This window comes from Scyliorhinus torazame, chromosome 10 (genome assembly GCF_047496885.1).
Source record: "Scyliorhinus torazame isolate Kashiwa2021f chromosome 10, sScyTor2.1, whole genome shotgun sequence".
In the NCBI taxonomy this organism is placed as follows: Eukaryota; Metazoa; Chordata; class Chondrichthyes; order Carcharhiniformes; family Scyliorhinidae; genus Scyliorhinus; species Scyliorhinus torazame.
Genome location: NC_092716.1, coordinates 142,455,386 through 142,476,077, shown reverse-complemented (window position 1 = coordinate 142,476,077; position 20,692 = coordinate 142,455,386). Strand labels below are relative to the sequence as shown.

At 50.4% G+C, this 20,692-nt stretch overlaps 1 protein-coding gene across 1 annotated transcript in view; it reads left to right on the top strand.

Moving 5' to 3' along the window:
- The first annotated feature begins 2,435 nt into the window (after window positions 1–2,435).
- The window catches only part of LOC140430951 (CD151 antigen-like), a 104,578-nt gene continuing 86,321 nt past the window's right edge, over window positions 2,436–20,692 (top strand). The window contains exon 1 of the mRNA XM_072518790.1: window positions 2,436–2,607. The gene's annotated coding sequence lies outside the window, so the exon portion shown is untranslated. The remainder of the gene's footprint in view (window positions 2,608–20,692) is intronic.

The window sequence follows — 20,692 nt, the reverse complement described above, 5'->3', positions numbered from 1 at the left end:
TATACTATGGAGGGGGGACTTTGCTCACCTTCCCACACTAGAAGTTGTCGAAAAAATTGCCGTTGGGGCTCCTCAAGAGAGCCCAAAGGTCTGTTTTAGCGGGAGCCGCCGAATGTGCGGCTTAGCTCCGCATAGCCGCAACCGGAAGTCGTGCCTCGCCCATTCTCATCTGAGACTGGGACATGTCCTGCAGTTCTCATCAAGGTCCGCCTGGTACTGGGTCATGTCCACCATCCGAGTCGGACAGTCTTCCAAGGCCCACAGCTTTGGCCATCACTTCCTGAGCCATGGACACCTCCACTCATGCTGCCGATGTGGTGCACCAGGCTCCCCACCGCGGTTGCCACCCTAGCATTGCCGATGGTATCTCCTGTGCCCGCAGCCTCTGGACTCCAATTGGCTATTGACCTGCTGGAGAGTCGCTGACATCCTCCTCTGAATATCACGCCGTACCCTAATGCTGCATCAGCTCCGAGTAAACCTGTTCCAGAGGCTCAGCATCTGACTGGGACCCAGCTGGGTCCTGGCACCTGCAACTGTGTGGTAAGCCCCAGAAGCCTGACCACTGACGTTGCCCACTGAGGTGTGTGGCTCTGCACCGGTGGAGGATGGAGATGACAGCTGTGGTGCATCTATGATGGCATCATGTTCTCATAGGAGGCACCGTCGGCTGGAAGTCCTGTGGGAGAATAAGCACATGGTCAGTGGGAGGGATGAGTCAGTCTTTATGGCATTAACAACTCACGTGTGACAGGTCATCAGGGTGGGGACCAGTGGATCCTCACCTTTGCGGCATGCGCCGCTCTCCACATTGGTGAATGCTCTATCCTCGGCCATCACAATTCATTTTTTCCAATTAAGGGACAATTTAGCGCGGCCAATTCACCTAACCTGCACATCTTTGGGTTGTGGGGGCAAAACCGACACAGACACGGGGAGAATGTGCAAACTCCACACAGACAGTGACCCAGAGCTGGGATCGAACCTGGGACCTCGGCGTCGTGAGGCAGCACTGCTAACCACTGCGCCACCATGCTGCCCTAAGGATCCTGATGTCTGTCACACCGCTGCCAGTCTGGGCCCTCTTTCAACTGTTGTTGGAGAAACCGCTCCTGCGGGGACACAAGAGAGGGAATCGTTAGCCGCACGCACGGTTCACCGTTGGGGTTTGCGGTTGCCAACTCACACATGCGGTCCAGTGTGGATCATTGACTTTTATTCAGCACTGGAGGCCTGTCCTCCTGGTCATGCTGCCTGAGCTGACTGACAGCTGCTGCCACTTCATCTCAGGCGGTACTGGCTGCCCTGGGGCTCACCCTCCAGGACCCTCGGGGGAACAGGACATCCCTCCTGGCCTCAACCACATCTTAGAGCCTCCCCAGGTCTGCGTTTCAAAATCTTGTGGTCGGTTGTCTCGGTGCCATGGCTGCGGGCTGAGTGGGGTTGGCTGTTTTAAGTGCTTCTCGACATTGGTAGAGGGGGGCTGGTGAACGCGGTCATGCCGAATCAGCTGGCAAGCCATGATTTGTGGTGTGAAATACTTAAGTGACCAATTAACTTTGCATTGTGGTGCAAAGATTTTCCAGTATTTTCTTTTTGGTTTCAGATTCCAGCATCCACAGTAATTTGCTTTTATCCAGATGATCAGGTTGGTTCTTGTGGAGCTTGCTGTGTTCAAATTAATAATAATCCTTTTTTAAATAATCTTTATTTGTGTCACTAGTAGGCTTACATTGACACTGCAATGCAGTTACTGTGAAAATTGTGCTTCCTATAATAGTGGCTACATTTCAAAAAACAGCTGTAAAGTGCTTTGAGACATCTGAGACCTGTGATTGATGCTACATAAATGCAAGTCTCCCTTTCCCCAGACTGTACATTACTATGCCGTCACCTCTAATGGGACAGGACATGCTCAGGAATCGTGATAGTGGTGTCTGGGACATTGTCTGTAAGGTATGATTCTGTGAGTATTACTATGTCAGGCTGTTGGTTGACTAGTCTGCGAGACAGTTCTCCCAACTATGGCACAGGCCCCAGATGTTAGCACAGTGGCTAGCACTGTGGCTTCACAACGCCAGGGTCCCAGGTTCGATTCCCGGCCAGGTCACTCTGTGCGGAGGTGTTCTGGTTTCCTCCCATTAGTCCCGAAAGACATGCTTTTAGGTAATTTGGGCATTCTGAATTATCCTTCTGTGTACCCGAACAGACAGACGCTGGAATGTGGCGACTAGGGGCCTTTCACAGTAACTTCACTGCAATGTAAGCCTACTTGTGACAATAAAATGACTCTATGCTGAGTCTAGTTTTGTAATTGCAGATTCATTAATTGAATTTAATGATGGGTTTAATTGTTGATCCTCTTTCTACCTAATTCATGATACTACCGTCCTTTCCTCTCCTGTTTTTCTCTTTCTCCCTGTCTGTGTCCACTAGGTGTCTCGGGGGTATGCTGGAACACTAGCACTGCCCCGTTCCTCACTCTGGGGAGGGGTCTGATTCACTGAGGGCGGGTTTGCTCTTTCTTTGTCATTTCACTGAGTCAATTTCAGAGCAGTCCCGGAGCGAGGGAGAGCAGCAAGCGAGCAGAGCAGAGCAAAGCACCGGGTAAGAGGCAACAGGACAGAGAGCTCGGAGCTTCTCTGTAACCGACTTTGGTTCCGGGTCAAGACCGAGAGATTGGGCGGGCGATTCCCAGCAGCTCTGTGGCCTGAACTTTCACCATCATATCCCCAACTTAGAGACACAGGATCCATTTGCTGCTGGGATCCTGCTTTGAAAAAATAAACAGGGAGAGTACGTGTGTCCAAGTCTCTGGGTGTGGGATCCCGCCAGTCTCTGGGTGTGGGGTCTTGCCAGCCTCTAGGTGAGGGATCCAGGCAGTCTGGGTGAGGGTCCTGCCAATCTCTGGCTGAGGGGTCCTGCCAGTCTCTGGGTGTGGGATCCTGCCAGTCTCTGGGTGAGGGATCCTGCCAGCCTCTGGGTGTGGGATCCTGCCAGTTTCTAAATGAGGGATCCTGCCAGCCTCTGGATGAGAGATCCTGCCAGTCTCTTGATGTGGGATCCTGCCAGCCTCTGGGTGTGGGATCCTGCCAGCCTCTGGGTGTGGGATCCTGCCAGTCTCTGGGTGTGGGATCCTGCCAGTCTCTGGATGTGGGATCATGCCAGTTTCTAAATGAGGGATCCTGCCAGCCTCTGGATGAGAGATCCTGCCAGTCTCTTGATGTGGGATCGTGCCAGCCTCTGGGTGTGGGATCCTGCCAGCCTCTGGGTGTGGGCTCCTGCCAGTCTCTGGATGTGGGATCCTGTCAGCCTCTGGGTGAGGGATCCTGCCAGCCTCTGGGTGTGGGATCCTGCCAGTCTCTGGGTGAGGGATCCTGCCAGCCTCTGGGTGAGGGATCCTGCCAGCCTCTGGGTGTGGGATCCTGCCAGTTTCTAAATGAGGGATCCTGCCAGCCTCTGGATGAGAGATCCTGCCAGTCTCTTGATGTGGGATCCTGCCAGCCTCTGGGTGTGGGATCCTGCCAGCCTCTGGGTGAGGGATCCTGCCAGCCTCTGGGTGTGGGATCCTGCCAGTTTCTAAATGAGGGATCCTGCCAGCCTCTGGATGAGAGATCCTGCCAGTCTCTTGATGTGGGATCCTGCCAGCCTCTGGGTGTGGGATCCTGCCAGTCTCTGGGTGTGGGATCCTGCCAGTCTCTGGATGTGGGATCCTGCCAGTTTCTAAATGAGGGATCCTGCCAGCCTCTGGATGAGAGATCCTGCCAGTCTCTTGATGTGGGATCCTGCCAGCCTCTGGGTGTGGGATCCTGCCAGCCTCTGGGATCCTGCCAGTCTCTGGATGTGGGATCCTGTCAGCCTCTGGGTGTGGGATCCTGCCAGCCTCTGGGTGTGGGATCCTGCCAGTCTCTGGATGTGGGATCCTGCCAGTTCCTAAATGAGGGATCCTGCCAGCCTCTGGATGAGAGATCCTGCCAGTCTCTGGGTGTGGGGTCCTGCCAGTCTCTAGGTGTGGGATCCTGCCAGTCTCTGGGTGTGGGGTCCTGCCAGTCTCTAGGTGTGGGGTCCTGCCAGTCTCTAGGTGTGGGATCCTGCCAGTCTCTAGGTGCGGGATCCTGCCAGTCTCTAGGTGTGGGATCCTGCCAGTCTCTAGGTGTGGTATCCTGCCAACCTCTGGATGTGGGATCCTGCCAGCCTCTGGGCGAGGGATCCCGCTAGCCTCTGGGTGTGGAATCCTGACAGTCTCTAGGTGTGGTATCCTGCCAACCTCTGGATGTGGGATCCTACCAGCCTCTGGGTGTGGGATCCTGCTAGCCTCTGGGTGTGGGAACCTGCCAGTCTCTAGGTGTGGTATCCTGCCAACCTCTGGATGTGGGATCCTGCCAGCCTCCGGGTGAGGGATCCTGCCAGCCTCTGTGTGAGGGATCCTGCCAGCCTCTGGATGTGGGATCCTGGCAGCCTCTGGGTGAGGAATCCTGCCAGTCTCTAGGTGTGGTATCCTGCCAGCCCCTGGGTGTGGGATCCTGCCAGTCTTTGGGTGGGATGCTGCCAGTCTTTGGGTGAGGGATCCTGCCAGCCTCTTTTTTAAGAGACTGTTTGTGTCTGTGTACGGAGTTTTGTTTGTTGCTTGTAGCACATAATGCCTGAGGTCAGTGTGTTCAGTGTGTAATATAGGAATATGTGGAATGCTGAGAACAATGAGACTGTGTGGGTCTATTTTGCAGACGATTCCTCAAACAGGATTAAAGTGCCTGCTCATTTCCTGTTATATTGAAAATGATAAACTATTATCTGGAAGGGCACTGAAACCTAGCTGGTTAGTATACCGATGGTCCAGACTAAAAGCTGCCGACAAGACTGAGATTGAATCAGCTTTTTTCTGCCCAGCTCTATTCTGTATCTAACCCTGTGCTGTACCTGTTCTGGGAGTGTTTGAAGGGGGCAGTATAGAGGAAGCTTTACTCTGTATCTAACCCCGTGCTGTACCTGTCCTGGGAGTATTTGTTGGAGACAGTATAGAGGGAGCTCTACTCTGAATCTAATCCCGTGCTGTACCCATCCTGGGAGTGTTTGATGGGGACAGTGTAGAGGGAGCTCTACTCTGTATCTAAATCTGTGCTGTACCCGTCGTGGGAGTGTTTGATGGGGTCAGTGTAGAGGGAGCTCTACTCTGTATCTAAACCTGTGCTGTACCCGTCGTGGGAGTGTTTGATGGGGACAGTGTAGAGGGAGCTCTACTCTGTATCTAATCCCGTGCTGTACCCATCCTGGGAGTGTTTGATGGGGACAGTGTAGAGGGAGCTCTACTCTGTATCTAAACCTGTGCTGTACCCGTCATGGGAGTGTTTGATGGGGACAGTGTAGAGGGAGCTCTACTCTGCATCTAAACCTGTGCTGTACCTGGCCTGGGAGTGTTTGATGGGGACAGTGTAGAGGGAGCTCTATTCTGTATCTAACCCTGTGCTGTACCTGCTCTGGGAGTGTTTGATGGCGTCAGTGTAGAGGGAGCTCTACTCTGTATCTAAACCTGTGCTGTACCTGTCGTGGGAGTGTTTGATGGGGACAGTGTAGAGGGAGCTCTACTCTGCATCTAAACCTGTGCTGTACCTGGCCTGGGGGAGTTTGATGGAGGCAGTGTAGCGGGAGCTCTATTCTGTATCTAACCCTGTGCTGTACCTGCTCTGGGAGTGTTTGATGGGGTCAGTGTAGAGGGAGCTTACTCTGTATCCAACCCTGTGCTGTACCTGTCCTTGGGAGTGTTTGATGGGCACAGTGTAGATGGAGCTCTCCTCTGTATCTAACCCTGTGCTGTACCTGTCTGGGAGTGTTTGATGGGGATAGTGTACAAAACAAAGTACAGCACGGGAACAGGCCCTTTGGCTGCGCCAATCATGATGCCTGTCTAAACTTAAACCTTCTGCACTCTGGGTTCCGTATCCCTCTATTCCCACCTTATTCATGTAATTGTCAAGATGCCTCTTAAACGTCACTATCATACCTGCTTCCACCACCTTCCCCAGCAGCGGGTTACAGGCATTCACCACCCTCTGTATAAAAAAAACTTCCCTCGCTCATCTCCTCTAAACTTTGCCCCTCACACCTTAAACCTATGTTCCCTAGTAATTGACTCTTCCGCCTGGGAAAAAGCTTATGCCTTCTTGACTACCTTATCCACCTGCGTTGCCACTTTCAGTGATCTGTGGATCTGTACGCCCAGATCTCTCTGCCTGTTAATACTCTGAAGGGTTCTGCCATTTACTGTATACTTCCCAACTTGGGGGGCACGGTAACACAGTGGTTAGCACAGTTGCTTCACAGCTCCAGGGTTGATTCCCGGCTTGGTTCACTGATTGTGTGGAGTTTGCACTTTCTCCCCGTGTCTGCGTGGGTTTCCTCCGGGTGCTCCGGTTTCCTCCCACAGTCCAAAGATGTGCAGGTTACGTGGATTGGCCATGCTAAATTGCCCTTAGTGTCCAAAAAGGTTGGTTGGGGTTACTGGGTTACGGGGAAAGGGTGGAGGTGTGGGCTTAGGTCGGGTGCTCTTTCGAAGGGCCGTTGCAGACTCGATGGGCCGAATGGCCTCCTTCTGCACTGTAAATTCTATGATTCAGTGTACCAGTCCTTCAAAATGCATTACCTCAATGTAGAGGACGCTTTACGCTGTATCTCACCCTGTGCTCTACCTGTCCTGAGAGTGTTTGATGGGGATAGTGTAGAGGGAGTATCTAACCCCGTTATAGACCAGCCCTGGGAATGTTTGATGGGGACAATGTAGCGGGAGCTTTACTCTGTATCTGACCCCGTACTGTACCTGTTCTGGGAGTGTTTGATGGGAGGAGTGTTTGATGGGGACAGTATAGATAGAGGGAGCTGTCCTCTATATTTAACCCTGTGCTGTGCCAGTCCTGGGAGTGTTTGATAAAATACGATTGAGGGAGCTTTCCTCTATATTTAATGCTGTGCTGTATCTGCCCTGGGAGTGTTTGATGGGGCAGTGTAGAGGGATCTTTCCTCTGTAATTAACCCTGTGCTGTATCAGTCCTGGGAGTGTTTGATAGAATGAGATAGAGGGAGCTTTCCTCTATATTTAACCCCGTGCTGTACCTGCCCTGGGAGTGTTTGATGGGGACAGTGTAGAGGGAGCTTTACTCTGTATCTAACTCCCAGCTGTACCTGTCCTGGGAGTGTTTGATGGGGACAGTGTAGAGGGAGCTTTACTCTGTATCTAACCCCGGGCTGTACCTGTCCTGGGAGTGTTTGATGGGGACAGTGTAGAGGGAGCTTTACACTGTATCTAGCCCGTGCTAAACCTGACCTGGGAGTGTTTGATGGGGACAGTGTAGAGGGAGCTTTATTCTGTATCTAACCCCGTGCTGTACCTGTCCTGGGAGTGTTTGATGGGGACAGTGTAGATAGAGGGAGCTTTCCTCTATATTTAACCCTGTGCTGTACCAGTCCTGGGAGTGTTTGATAGAATGAGATGGAGGGAGCTTTGCACCCAGTGTAATTGAGTAATTGGTTTGAGTGTTGTGAACTTTTTTGTGATGCTCTGCTTTTACTTGGATGCCCATTAGATGCTATTAACTAATTATGTGAAAATGACTGACATGTTACACCGTTGTATAATTGAAGCTTTGTTTAAGATAAAAGGAGGCTTTTCAGAATTATATTCTGTCCCCTGAACATCATGAGCTACTTGTTGCTCTCTCTTGGTGTGCTCATGAACAACAGTGGACCTCAGTGGATGAGGCCCTCAATATGAGTTAAATTGCAATGTATCTGAGGCCTGTGGGCAAATAGTATTAAATGCACAGCAACTGAATGGAAAGTTATTATTTTCCTTTTTAAAAGTTAATTATTTTGTTGCGATTTTGTGGAGTTTTCTAAATTTGATTTGTTTCTGACCATATGATTAGCACTGACCAATCAGAGCCATATGGAACAGAAATACAATTATACAGACTGTAAATTAAGGTATGACATAGATGGACTGCTGAACTGGGAGCACATCCAGGTCACAAGTCAGTTTACCTCTTGAGGATTGATGTCAGACAAGAACATCGCTATATTTTCTGATTGGAGATGGGTTAAAATTGGACTCAGGGTGAATGCAGTCAGCTAATACAAAAATAGATAATCATGGAGGTGGGGCCATTAGACATGTCGAGAATCAATCAAAGAGTGTTATAATTCAGCTTGAAACATTCAAATTACAATTCTGCAGCCAAGTCCAGCTGAACTGCTCTGTTAAGTGAAAAGTGGGTGAGAGCAAGGGAGGGTGCAGTAAATTCTGCAGATTGTAAATCTCCACAGGCACTCTGTCCCAGTGCTGTGTCCCGTTGGGCAGATAGTTGTATTTAAGCTGTTACCTAATTCTGACAGAAGATGTGTTTGGCTCATGGGAATCGTTCACAATCACTCTTCCAACACTCTTACAAAGTGCAGAATCAGCTCCTGGCACGATTGCGGTTGGAGGGGACCAGCTGGCTCAACCTTCCTAACCAGGTCCATGGGGCACAGACTATGATGGACATAGCATTGAATATTATGGGGGAGGAATGAGGCACAGCCACACTGACCCTCACCGAGAAAATCAGTCACTCTCCTTCACACTGATCCCTATGGAGGAGAGGAATGCTAGGAATGGCTTTTGATTTTCCCACTGCTGCTCAGCAGTTAAGACACTTAAAAGGACATTCCCTGCATGGAGCGGTCTGCGGTCGGGGTGCGGCCTGCCTGCGGGGGGGGCGGTCTGCCCGCAAGGTGCGGCCTGCCTGCGGGGGGGCGGTCTGCCCGCAAGGTGCGGCCTGCCTGCGGGGGGGGCGGCCTGCCTGCGGGGGGGCGGTCTGCCCGCAAGGTGCGGCCTGCCTGCGGGGGGGGCGGCCTGCCTGCGGGGGGGCGGTCTGCCCGCAAGGTGCGGCCTGCCTGCGGGGGGGGCGGCCTGCCTGCGGGGGGGGCGGCCTGCCTGCGGGGGGGGCGGTCTGCCTGCGGGGAGCGGCCTGCCTGCGGGGGGGGGCGGTCTGCCCGCAAGGTGCGGCCTGCCTGCGGGGGGGCGGTCTGCCCGCGGGGGGCGGCCTGCCTGCGGGGGTGGTCTGCCCGCAAGGTGCGGCCTGCCTGCGGGGGGGCGGTCTGCCCGCGGGGAGCGGCCTGCCTGCGGGGGTGGTCTGCCCGCAAGGTGCGGCCTGCCTGCGGGGGGCGGCCTGCCTGCGGGGGTGGTCTGCCCGCAAGGTGCGGCCTGCCTGCGGGGGGCGGCCTGCCTGCGGGGGTGGTCTGCCCGCAAGGTGCGGCCTGCCTGCGGGGGGGCGGCCTGCCTGCGGGGGGCGGCCTGCCTGCGGGGGTGGTCTGCCCGCGGGGTGCGGCCTGCCTGCGGGGGTGGTCTGCCCGCAAGGTGCGGCCTGCCTGCGGGGGTGGTCTGCCCGCAAGGTGCGGCCTGCCCGCGGGGGTGGTCTGCCCGCAAGGTGCGGCCTGCCTGCGGGGGGGCGGCCTGCCTGCGGGGGTGGTCTGCCCGCAAGGTGCGGCCTGCCTGCGGGGGTGGTCTGCCCGCAAGGTGCGGCCTGCCTGCGGGGGGGCGGCCTGCCTGCGGGGGTGGTCTGCCCGCAAGGTGCGGCCTGCCTGCGGGGGGGCGGCCTGCCTGCGGGGGGCGGCCTGCCTGCGGGGGTGGTCTGCCCGCGGGGTGCGGCCTGCCTGCGGGGGTGGTCTGCCCGCAAGGTGCGGCCTGCCTGCGGGGGTGGTCTGCCCGCGGGGTGCGGCCTGCCTGCGGGGGTGGTCTGCCCGCAAGGTGCGGCCTGCCTGCGGGGGGCGGCCTGCCTGCGGGGGTGGTCTGCCCGCGGGGTGCGGCCTGCCTGCGGGGGTGGTCTGCCCGCAAGGTGCGGCCTGCCTGCGGGGGTGGTCTGCCCGCAAGGTGCGGCCTGCCTGCGGGGGTGGTCTGCCCGCAAGGTGCGGCCTGCCTGCGGGGGGCGGCCTGCCCGCAAGGTGCGGCCTGCCTGCGGGGGGCGGCCTGCCTGCGGGGGGTGGTCTGCCCGCAAGGTGCGGCCTGCCTGCGGGGGTGGTCTGCCCGCAAGGTGCGGCCTGCCTGCGGGGGTGGTCTGCCCGCAAGGTGCGGTCTGCCCGCAAGGTGCGGCCTGCCTGCGGGGAGCGACCATTTGGTTGCCATTTGCATGTATCCAGAGTAGAGCTGGAAATTATGAGGGTGCATTTGGCATGACCAACGCAATACATTCCTGGTCATTCCCACACATTCTTGCTCATTCCTCATACCAATCCCATACATTCCGCATACGATTCCTGCTCTTTCCTCATACCATTCCCGTACATTCTTCATTCCTCACGCCATGCTTTCTCATTCCTCGTACCATTTCCGAACGTTCCCGATACCATTCTTGTATATTCCGCATACCAATCCCGTACATCCCACGTACCAGTCCTGCTCATTCCTAGTACCATTCCCACACATTTCTATTACATTCCCAAACATTCCTGAATCCCGTACATTCCTGATAACACTCCCGTACATTTCGCATACCATTCCCGTACTTTCCTCATACCAGTACTGCTCTTTCCTGTTTATTCCTCATACCATTCCTGCTCATTCCTCATCATTCCCATATCAGTCCTGCTCATTCCTCATACCATTCTTGCTCATTCCTCCTCATCCCAGCCCTGCTCATTCCTCATACCAGTCCTGTTCATTCCTCGTATCATTCTTGCCCATTCCCATACCATTCCTGCTCATTCTCCACACCATTCCTGCTCAGGGCAGCACAGTGGTTAGCACAGTTGCTTCACAGCTCCAGGGTCCCAGGTTCGATTCCCGGCTGGGTCACTGTCTGTGGAGTCTGCACGTTCTCCCTGTGTCTGTGTGGGTTTCCTCCGGGTGCTCCGGTTTCCTCCTACAATCCAAAGATGTGCAGGTTAGGTGGATTGGCCATGATAAATTGCCCTTAGTGTTCAAAACGTTAGGTGGGGCTACTGGGTTACGGGAATAGGGTGCAGGTGTGGGCTTGGGTAGGGTGATCTTTCCAAGGGCCGGTGCAGACTCGATGGGCCAAATGGCCTCCTTTTGCACTGTAAATTCTATGATTCCTCATCATTCCTCATAACCAGTCCTGCTCGTTCCCCATACTATTCCAGCTCATACCACATAGAACCATAGAATCTACAGTGCAGAAGGAAGCTATTCCGCCCATCTTGTCTGTACAGGCCCTTGAAAGGGCACCTTACTCAGCCCACGCCTCCACCCTATCCCCGTAACCCAGAAACCCTACCTAATCTATTGGACACTAAGGAGCAATTTAGCATGGCCAATCCACCTAACCTGCACATCTTTGGACTGTAGGACTAAACCAGAGCACCCGGAGGAAAACCATGCAGACACGGGGTGAAAGTGCAAACTTCAGTCACGAAAGGCTGGAATTGAACCCGGAACCCTGGAACCATGAGGCAGCAGTACTAACCACTGAGCCGCCGTGCCACCCATTTTGAATTATAGAATCCCTCCAGTGCAGATGGAGGCCATTCAGCCCATCGAGTCTGCACCGACCTTTTGATAGCCCATCCCAACTAGGCCCAACTAAAGGGGCAATTTAGCATGACCAAAACACCTAACCTGCACATCTTTGAACAGTGGGAGGAAACAGAGCACCCGGAGGAAACCCACGCAGACACGGGGGAAAAGTGTAAACTCCAGGCAGACAGTCACCCAAGGTCGGAGTTGAACCCGGGTCCCTGGAGCTGTGAGGCAGCATTGCTAACCACTCTGTCACCCCTTGCTCATTCCTCATACCTGTCCTGCTCATTCCTCATACCTTTTCTGTTCATTCCTCATAGCATTCCTACTCAATCCTCAAACTATCCCTGCTCATTCCTCATACCATTCCCATACATTCCCCATACCATTCCTGTAAAATCCCCAAACCAATCCTGCTGATGCCTCATACCATTCCGGTACATTCTTCATACCAGTACTGCTCATTCCTCATACCATTTCCGTACATTCCTTTTTAAAAATAAATTTAGAGTACCCAATTCATTTTTTCCAATTTAAGGGGCAATTTAGCATGTTCAATCCACCTACCGTGCAAGTCTTTGGGTTGTGGGGGCGAAACCAATGCAAACACGGGGAGAATGTGCAAACTCCATACGGACAGTGACCCAGAGCCGGGATCGAAACTGGGACCTCGGCGCCGTGAGACTGCAGTGCTAACCACTGCGCCACCGTGCCCGTACATTCCTCATACTATTCACGTACAATCCAATCCCGTACATTTCACATACCATTCCTGCTCATTCCTCATACCATTCCTGTACATTCCTAATACATTCCTCATTCCGTACATTCCTCATACCAATCCTGTACATTCCGCATACTATTTCTGCTCATTCCCATGCAAATGCCACTCATTCCCATAACATTACCGCTTATTCCCCACACCATTCACACTCATTCCCATAACATTACCGCTCATTCCATGTCATTCTCTCATTCCCTATATCATTCCCATGCAAATACCGCTCATTCCTCATACCATTCCCGCTCATTCCCCATAACATTCCCGCTCATTCCCCATAACATACCTGTTTGTTCCCTATACTATTCTTATTCATTCTCCATACCATTCCTGCTTATTACCTATAACATTCCCACTCATTCCCATGCAAATATCACTCATTCTCCATACATTCCTGCTCATTCCCCATATTTATCCTGCTCACTAGCTGCAACTGGACAGGGAGTCAGGGATCCTTTTGTTCCCCATCTTAATTCACTCATACATGCAGAGAGAGCATTTCCCATCATTCCCCTTACCTGGAAACTGTCCTGCCCACACTGTAATAACACGGTATCATTTCGGAATGTGTGCAGTGCCTGTGGTAATGGAGGTGATGTAATGTCGAGACAGTGACTGAGCCCTGTTTGATTTGCTTCTCAGCTGGGTCCTGACATGTGGTTCCTGAAATGTATCACTAGCCCAGGCATCCCTGTATACCTGAGACACAAATTCCCAAGCAGTCATCAAGGTTTGTTGGGCATTAGAAGGAAATCTCCTGGGATAAGGTGGCCTACCTGAGTGCCCAGAATAAACAATAGAGCTGCTAGTCCAGCTTCATGTCCGTTTAACCAGATGTTCCAACACTACGGAGTTCAATACATCTCCACCCATGGGCAGCACGGTAGCATAGTGGTTAGCACAATACCTTCACAGTGCCTGGGTCACTGTCTGTGTGGAGTCTGCACGTTCTCCCCGTGTCTGCGTGGGTTTCCTCCGGGTGCTGCGGTTTCCTCCCACAAGTTCCAAAGGATGTGCTGTTAGGCAATTTGGACATTCTGAATTCATCCTGTGCACCCGAACAGGCGCCGGAATGTGGCGACGAGGGACTTTTCACAGTAACTTCATTGCAGTGTTAATGTAAGCCTACTTGTGACAAAGATTATTATTGTATGTGTTAGTGTGTGGGGATGTGTGGTATAGTATATTTATGTGTGTGGGAGCTCTGTGTGTCCGTTCGTGTGTGGGAAGGGGAGCGGCTCTGTGTATGTGTGGGGAGGGCTTGTGTGTGTGGAGGCTATGTGTGTGGGGTGGGCTATGTGTGTGTGGGGGGGGGGGGGCTCTGTTTGTGGGGGGAGGGGCTGCGTGTGTGTGGGGTGGGCTCTGTGTGTGTGAGGAGGGGTGCTGTGTGTGTGGGGAGGGGCTCTGTGTGTGATCCTAGACCCTCTAGGGTCACACACTGTTTAACTATTGTGTTGCTAATAGCAGCCACCAAGATCAAAGAGACCATCCCTAATGCAGTTGTTGCTTCAGTTTCCTTTCCTACAGGCACATTCACAGTTTGATGGGGAGTGGGGGAGGGAGGGGATATTTCTGGTAGTGAAGGACGCTCTAGTCTTTCTTGAGGAGCTCAGCCTACTGCCGGGACTATAATTCTGCCAATAATAATACAATAACAATCGCTTATTGTCACAAGTAGGCTTCAATGAAGTTACTGTGAAAAGCCCCTAGTCGCCACATTCCGGCGCCTGTTCAGGGAGGCCAGTACAGGAATTGAACCCGCGCTGCTGGCATTGTTCTGCATTGCAAGCCAGCTATATAGCCCATTGTGCTAAACCAGCCCCGAACTCAGATGCTAAGTCGATGGTGGGTCTCTAGGCTGAGTAGAGGGACTGTCCCAGGTTGAGCTCTGTCTGCTGAGCAACAAGAGACAGCAGTAAAGTGGATCCTATATTCTTAACAAAGAAATACAGAAAATAGGAGCAAGAGTAGGCCATTCAGCCCTTCGAGCCTGCTCCGCCATTAATTTTGATCATGGCTGATGTTTCAATTCAATAACCTGTTCCTGCCTTTCCCCCACATCCTTTGATCACTTCAGCTTCAAGAGCTTTATCTAATTCCTTCTTGAAAATGTATGGGGCGGGATTTACCAGCGGGTCCCACGCTGGCACAGGGTTTACCGGAGATGAGGGGTGCAGTCAATGGGAAATCCTGTTGACAACAGCGGGACCAGTAAATCCCGCTTGCGGGGCCGCCTCTGCCGCTGAAAAATGCGTAGCGAGTTGGTCAGTAAATCCTGCCCATAATGTTTTGGCCTCAACTGCTTCCTGTGATAACAAATTCCACAGGTTCATCACTCTCTGTGTGAAGAAATTTCTCCTAATCTCAGTCCTAAATGGTCAACCCTGTATACTCAGACTGTGTGATCCCTGGTTCTGGACTCCCCCATCATCGGGAACATCCTTCCCGCGTCTACCCTGTCTAGTGCTGTTAGAATTTTATAGGTTTCTTTGAGAACCCCTCATTTTTCTGAACTCCGGCGAATACAAACCTAATCGATTCAATCTCTACCATACGCCAGTCCCACCATCCCAGGAATCAGTCTGCTAAACCTTTGTTGCACTCCCTCGAGAGCAAGAACATCCTTCGTCAGATTAGGAGACCAAAGCTGCACACAATATTCCAGGTGTGGCCTCACCAAGGCCCTGTATAATTGCAGCAAGACATCCCTGCTCCTGTACTCGAATCTTCTCGCTATGAAGGCCAACATACCATTTGACTTCTTTACTGCCTGTTGCATCTGCATGCTTACCTTCAATGTCTGGTGTTCAAGAACACCCAGGTATCATTGCACATTCCCGTCTCTCAATTTATAGCCATTCAGATAATAATCTGCTTTCCTGTTTTTGCTACCAAAGTGGATAACCTCATATTTAACCACATTAAACTGCATCTGCCATACATTTGCCCAATCACTCAACTTGTCCAAATCATACTGAAGCATCTCTACATCCTCCTCATACCTCAACCACCCACCCAGCTGTGTGTCTGCTGCAAATTTGGAGATATTACATTTAGTTCCCTCATCTAAGTCTTTAACATATATTGTGAATAGCTGGGATCCCAACATCGTTCCCAATGGTACCCCACTAGCCACGGCCTGCCATTTGGAAAAAGACCCATTTGTTCCTACTCTTTGTTTCCTGTCTGAAAACTAGTTTTCTATCCATCTCAATACGCTCCCGAAAATCCCAGGTGCTTTAATTTTATATGCTAATCTCTTATGTGGGACTTTGTCGAAAGCCTTCTGAAAGTCCAAATAAACCACATCCACTGGCTCCCTCTCATCAACTTACCAGTTACATCCTTGAAGAATTCCAGTAGATTTGTCAAGCATGATTTCCCCTTCATAAATCCATGCTGACTCTGTCCGATCCTGCCACTATTTTCCAAGTACTCTGCTATAAAATCTTTGATAATGGACTCTGGAATTTTCCCCACTACCGACATCAGGCTTACTGGTCTATAATTACGTTTTTTCTCTTCCTCCCTTTTTAAATAGTATGGCTACGATAGCAATCCTCCAATCTATAGGAGCTGTTCCAGAGTCTACAGGATCTTGGAAGATGTCCACAATGGATCCACTACATCTGGGGCCACTTCCTTAAGTACTCTGGGATGTAGATTATCAGGCCCTGGGAATTTATCAGCCTTCAATCCCATCAATTTCCCCAACACCATTTCCCTACTAATACTGATTTCTTTCAGTTTGTCCCTCCCACCATGCTCTGCGTTCCCCAACATTTCTGGTACGTTAGTTGTGTCCTCTTTTGTGAAGACAGAAATAAAGTATGTATTTAGTTGATCAATCATTTCTTTATTCCCCATTATAAATTCCCCTGTTTCTGACTGGAAGGGACCTACATTGGTATTCACCAATCTTATTCTGTTCACATATCTATAGAAGCTTTTACAATCAGTTTTTATGTTTCCGCCAGCCTATTTTCATACTCTATTTTCCTTTTCTTAATAAATCCCTTGGTCCTCCTTTGCTAATTCTAAACTGCTCCCATTCCTCAGATCTATCGTTTTTTCTAGTTAATTTGTTTGCCTCTTCTTTGGATCTAATACTGTCTCTAATTTCCTTTGTAAACCACAGTTTGGCGACCTTTACCGTTTTACTTTGTGCCAGACAGGAATAAACAATTGTTGCAGTTCACCCATGCACTCTTTGAATGTTTGCCTTTGCCTATCCACTATCATCCCTTTAAGTAACATTCCCCAACCGATCATAACCAACTCACGCCTCATACCATCATAGTTTCCTTTAGTTAGATTCAATACCCTGGGCGACATGGTGGCACAGTGGTTAGCACTGCGGCGTCACAGCACCGCGATCCGGGTTCGATCCCGGCCCTGGGTCACTGTCCTTGTGGTGTTTGCACATTCTCCCCATATCTGCGTGAGTCACAACCTAAAAAGATGTGCAGGGTAGGTGAATTGGCCACGCTAAAATTGCCCCTTAATTGAAAAAAAAAAGAATTGGGTATTCTAAATTTAAAAAAAGATTCAGGACCCTCAACTCAGAATCAACTTTATCACTTTCCATCTTGAAGAATTCTATCACATTATGGGTGTTCATCCAGAAGGTGCGTCGCACAATTAAATTGCCAATTATTCCTTTCTCATTACACAGTACCCAGTCTAGTTTGGCCTGTTCTCTAGTTGGTGCCTCAACGTATTGGTCAAGAAAACCATCCTCGATCACTCCAGGAATTCATCTACCGTACTGTTACTAATTTGATTTGCCCATTCTACATGCAGATTAAATCACCCATAATTATAGATGTTCCTTTATCATATGCAACTCCTGTTTAATACCATTCCCAAAATCACCACTACGGTTTGGGGATCTATATACAACCTCCATTAATGTTTTTTGCCCCCTGAGAGTTTCTCAGCTCTACCCATTCAGATTCCACATCGCCAAAGCTAATATCCTTCCTCACGATTGCATTAATTTCCTCTTTAACCAGCAATGCCATTCCACCGCCTTATCCCTTTTTGTTTGTACTTCCTTTTTTTAATATAAATTTAGAGTACCCGGTTATCTTATTTTCCAATTAAGGGGCAATTTAGCGTGGCCAATCCACCTAACCTGCACATCTTTGGGTTGTGGGGGTGAAACCCATGCAGACATGGGGAGAATGTGCAAACTCCACACGGACAGTGACCCAGGTGTTTGTCCTTCCTAAATACTGAACACCCCTTGTTGTTCAGTTCCCGTCCCTGGTCATCCTGCAGCCAAGACTCCGAAATCCCGACAATATCATACCTGTTTACATTTATTTGTGCGATTAATTCATCCATTTTATTGTGAATGCTTCGCGGGTTAAGGCACAAAGTCTTTAAACTTGTCTTTCTAACATTCCTTGTCCATTCCCATTATTTTTCACTGTGACCCTGTTCGATTTTGGCCCTTGATTTCTCTGCCGATAACTTTTCTTAATCCCCTTTGTCTTTTGTTCTTATCCCTGCTTCCCCCTCCTCTGATTCCTTGCATAGGTTCCCATCCCCCTGCCATTTTATTTTAAACCCTCCCAATTACTCTAGCAAATACTCTTCCTAGGCAATCATCCTGGTCCTGCCCAAATATAACCCATCCTGTTTGTACTGGTCCCACCTCCTCCAGAACCGGTCCCAATGGCCCAGGAATCTGAAAACCACCTCCTCGCACCATCTCTTCAGGCCTGTATTCATCTGATATTTATATCCTGCTGTTACTGCTCTGACTAGCATGTGGCCCTGAAGTAGGCCTGACACCAGTAGTAGGGACCTGCTGGTGCGTAGAAAGGTCTGGGTCTGAAGGGACTGTCAACAAAGGTCTGCCAATCTTGACTAATTTTCCTGGGCCCTGAGGCAGTGTATGAGATGACGTCTGCGTGGGTTTCCTCCGGGTGCTCCGCTTTCCTCCCACAGTCCAAAGATGTGCAGGCTAGGTGGATTGACCATGCTAAATTGCCCCTTAGTGTCCAAAAGATTAGGTTGGGTTATGAGACAGGGTGGAGACGTGGGCTTAAATAGGCTGCTCTTTCCAAGGGCTGATGCAGACACGATGGGCTGAATGGCCTCATTCTGCATTGAAAATTCTACGATTCTATGTGGTCACCAGCCCCGCCACTTGGCACTGGTAACCATCTATATTATGTAAGTAGCACTGAGCAATGCTGTTAAAACAGGAGTCCTTTACAAATGTGCTGGCTGTTTTTGTCAGTTCAGTAATTGCCCTGTACTCAGCTATTTAAAGAATGATGCTCTCAGCAGCACTTTGCGTGGCTTCAGTCTATTGTTCACAGATCATTAAAGTCTGATTACCTCAGTGATAAGAATCTTGCTGCAACTACTACCAGTAGGATGCACAATTGCTAGATAGACTTCCTCCTGAGTTTTAAAAAAAATATCTTAACATTCTGATTTTATCTTCCATTAGGTCAGCACCAACACCTTCACAGTAAACAGTGGGTAGCACAGTGGCTATAACTGCTACCTCACAGCGCCAGGGTCCTGGGTTCAATTCCGATCATGGATGACTGTGTGGAGTTTATACGTTCTCCCCTTGTCTGTGTGGTTTTCCTCCGGGTGCTCCGGTTTCCTCCCACAGTCCAAAGATGTGCAGGTTAGGTGGATTGGCCATGCTAAATTGCCTTTTGATGTGCCGGTTAGGTTATGGGAATAGGGTGGGGTGGATTGGTATTGTATCAAGGGAGAGTGTTCTTTTGGAGGGTCGGTGCAGACTTGATGGGCCAAATGGCCTCCTTCTGCACTGTAGCAATTCTATGATTTGTAGATTCATAGAAAGCAATTGATAAAGTGCTACCTAAGTGATTTGTTGAAAAGCTGATGGTGTGAAGCGAAACAATTTTACTTAGATGATCAGAATATGGCTAGTGGCACATCCCAGGGTTTTGTGTTAGGAGCTCTTCGTCTACAAGGATGGAATACTCCCCAGAGACCTGGGTGAGTGCAGATCCAACAACACTCAACAAGCTCGACATCATCCAGGACAAAGCAGCCTGCTTGATTGCAGTCCCTTCTACAACCATTCAATCGCTTCACCACCGACACACAACAGCCATGTGTACCATCTACAAGGTGAACTCACCAAGGTTCCTTCAACAGCACCTTCCAACCCACGACCACAGCCATCTAGAAGGACAAAGGGCAATATACCTGAGAACACCACCGCCTACAACTTCCCTTCCAAGTCACAGTTCATCCTGACTTGGAAATATATCGCCGCCCCTTCACTGTCACTGGGTCTAAATCCTGGAACTCCCTCCCTAATAACACTGTGGGTGTACCTGCACCTCAGGGACTGCAGTAGTTGAAAAAGGCAGCTCACCACCACCTTTTGAAGGACATGATGTGGAGATGCCGGTGTTGGACTGGGGTTAGCACAGTAAGAAGTCTTACAACACCAGGTTAAAGTCCAACAGGTTTGTTTCGATGTCACTAGCTTTCGGAGGGCTGCTCCTTACAATTAGGGATGAGCAATAAATGCTGACCTAGCCAGTGACACCCACATCCTGCGAAAGAATAATAATAAAAACAAATTCTCTTGTTGTCTGTATAGACACGATATCGACTTCATAAAGAGACAACTGGGAAAATGTCCAGCTTGTTTAGGGGGAAGGGGTCATTGGAAAAATGTGAAAAAGAATGGGAGTGGATAGAGACAGGGCAGCAAATGGACAAGTAAGTGGAAAATGCAGTTCAGTGATGAGCTAGTACATATTTAGCACAGAAATATAACCCAACCAGTTCAATAAAACCGAGAAAGTGAGAGGTCTGGGGCTGCTACCCTTGTAAAAGCAGGACGACCAAGAAAAAAACCTTGCAAAGAATCAATAGAATCATGGGGCTTATATAGATAGTCACAATGGCTACAAACAGGAAATGATGATAAGTAAGTACAGGGTGAATACTGGCAATCCATAAACCATAGAGCAGCTCCAGCTATTCCCTAAGATAGTTCCAAGGACGTTATATAATGGGATGTTTGGAAATGTCGACTATATTGACTAGAGCAGAAATATTAAGAGACATCTGGCAAAATTGTTCAAAATTAGGAAAGTGTTCAGGTAGGTAAAAGAGCAAAGAGATATTTTCCCTGGTTCTAAACTCTGAATTCTTACTGGATGTTTAAGGTTAGGAAAATATTTTAGCACAAAGGGATCTCAGAGTAAACATCCCTCATTAAAAGTGGACTAATTTAAAAGGGTATCAGATAAAGCCTTGAAGAATAATATTAAAGGGTGCAGTGAAACAAGACAGAGCTGGGATGGCTGCAGATGACAGTGGGGCAGGCAAGATGGGCTTCTTTCTGTGCTATAAGTTCTCTAATTGTTTCCTGGAGTCCGCTCCGC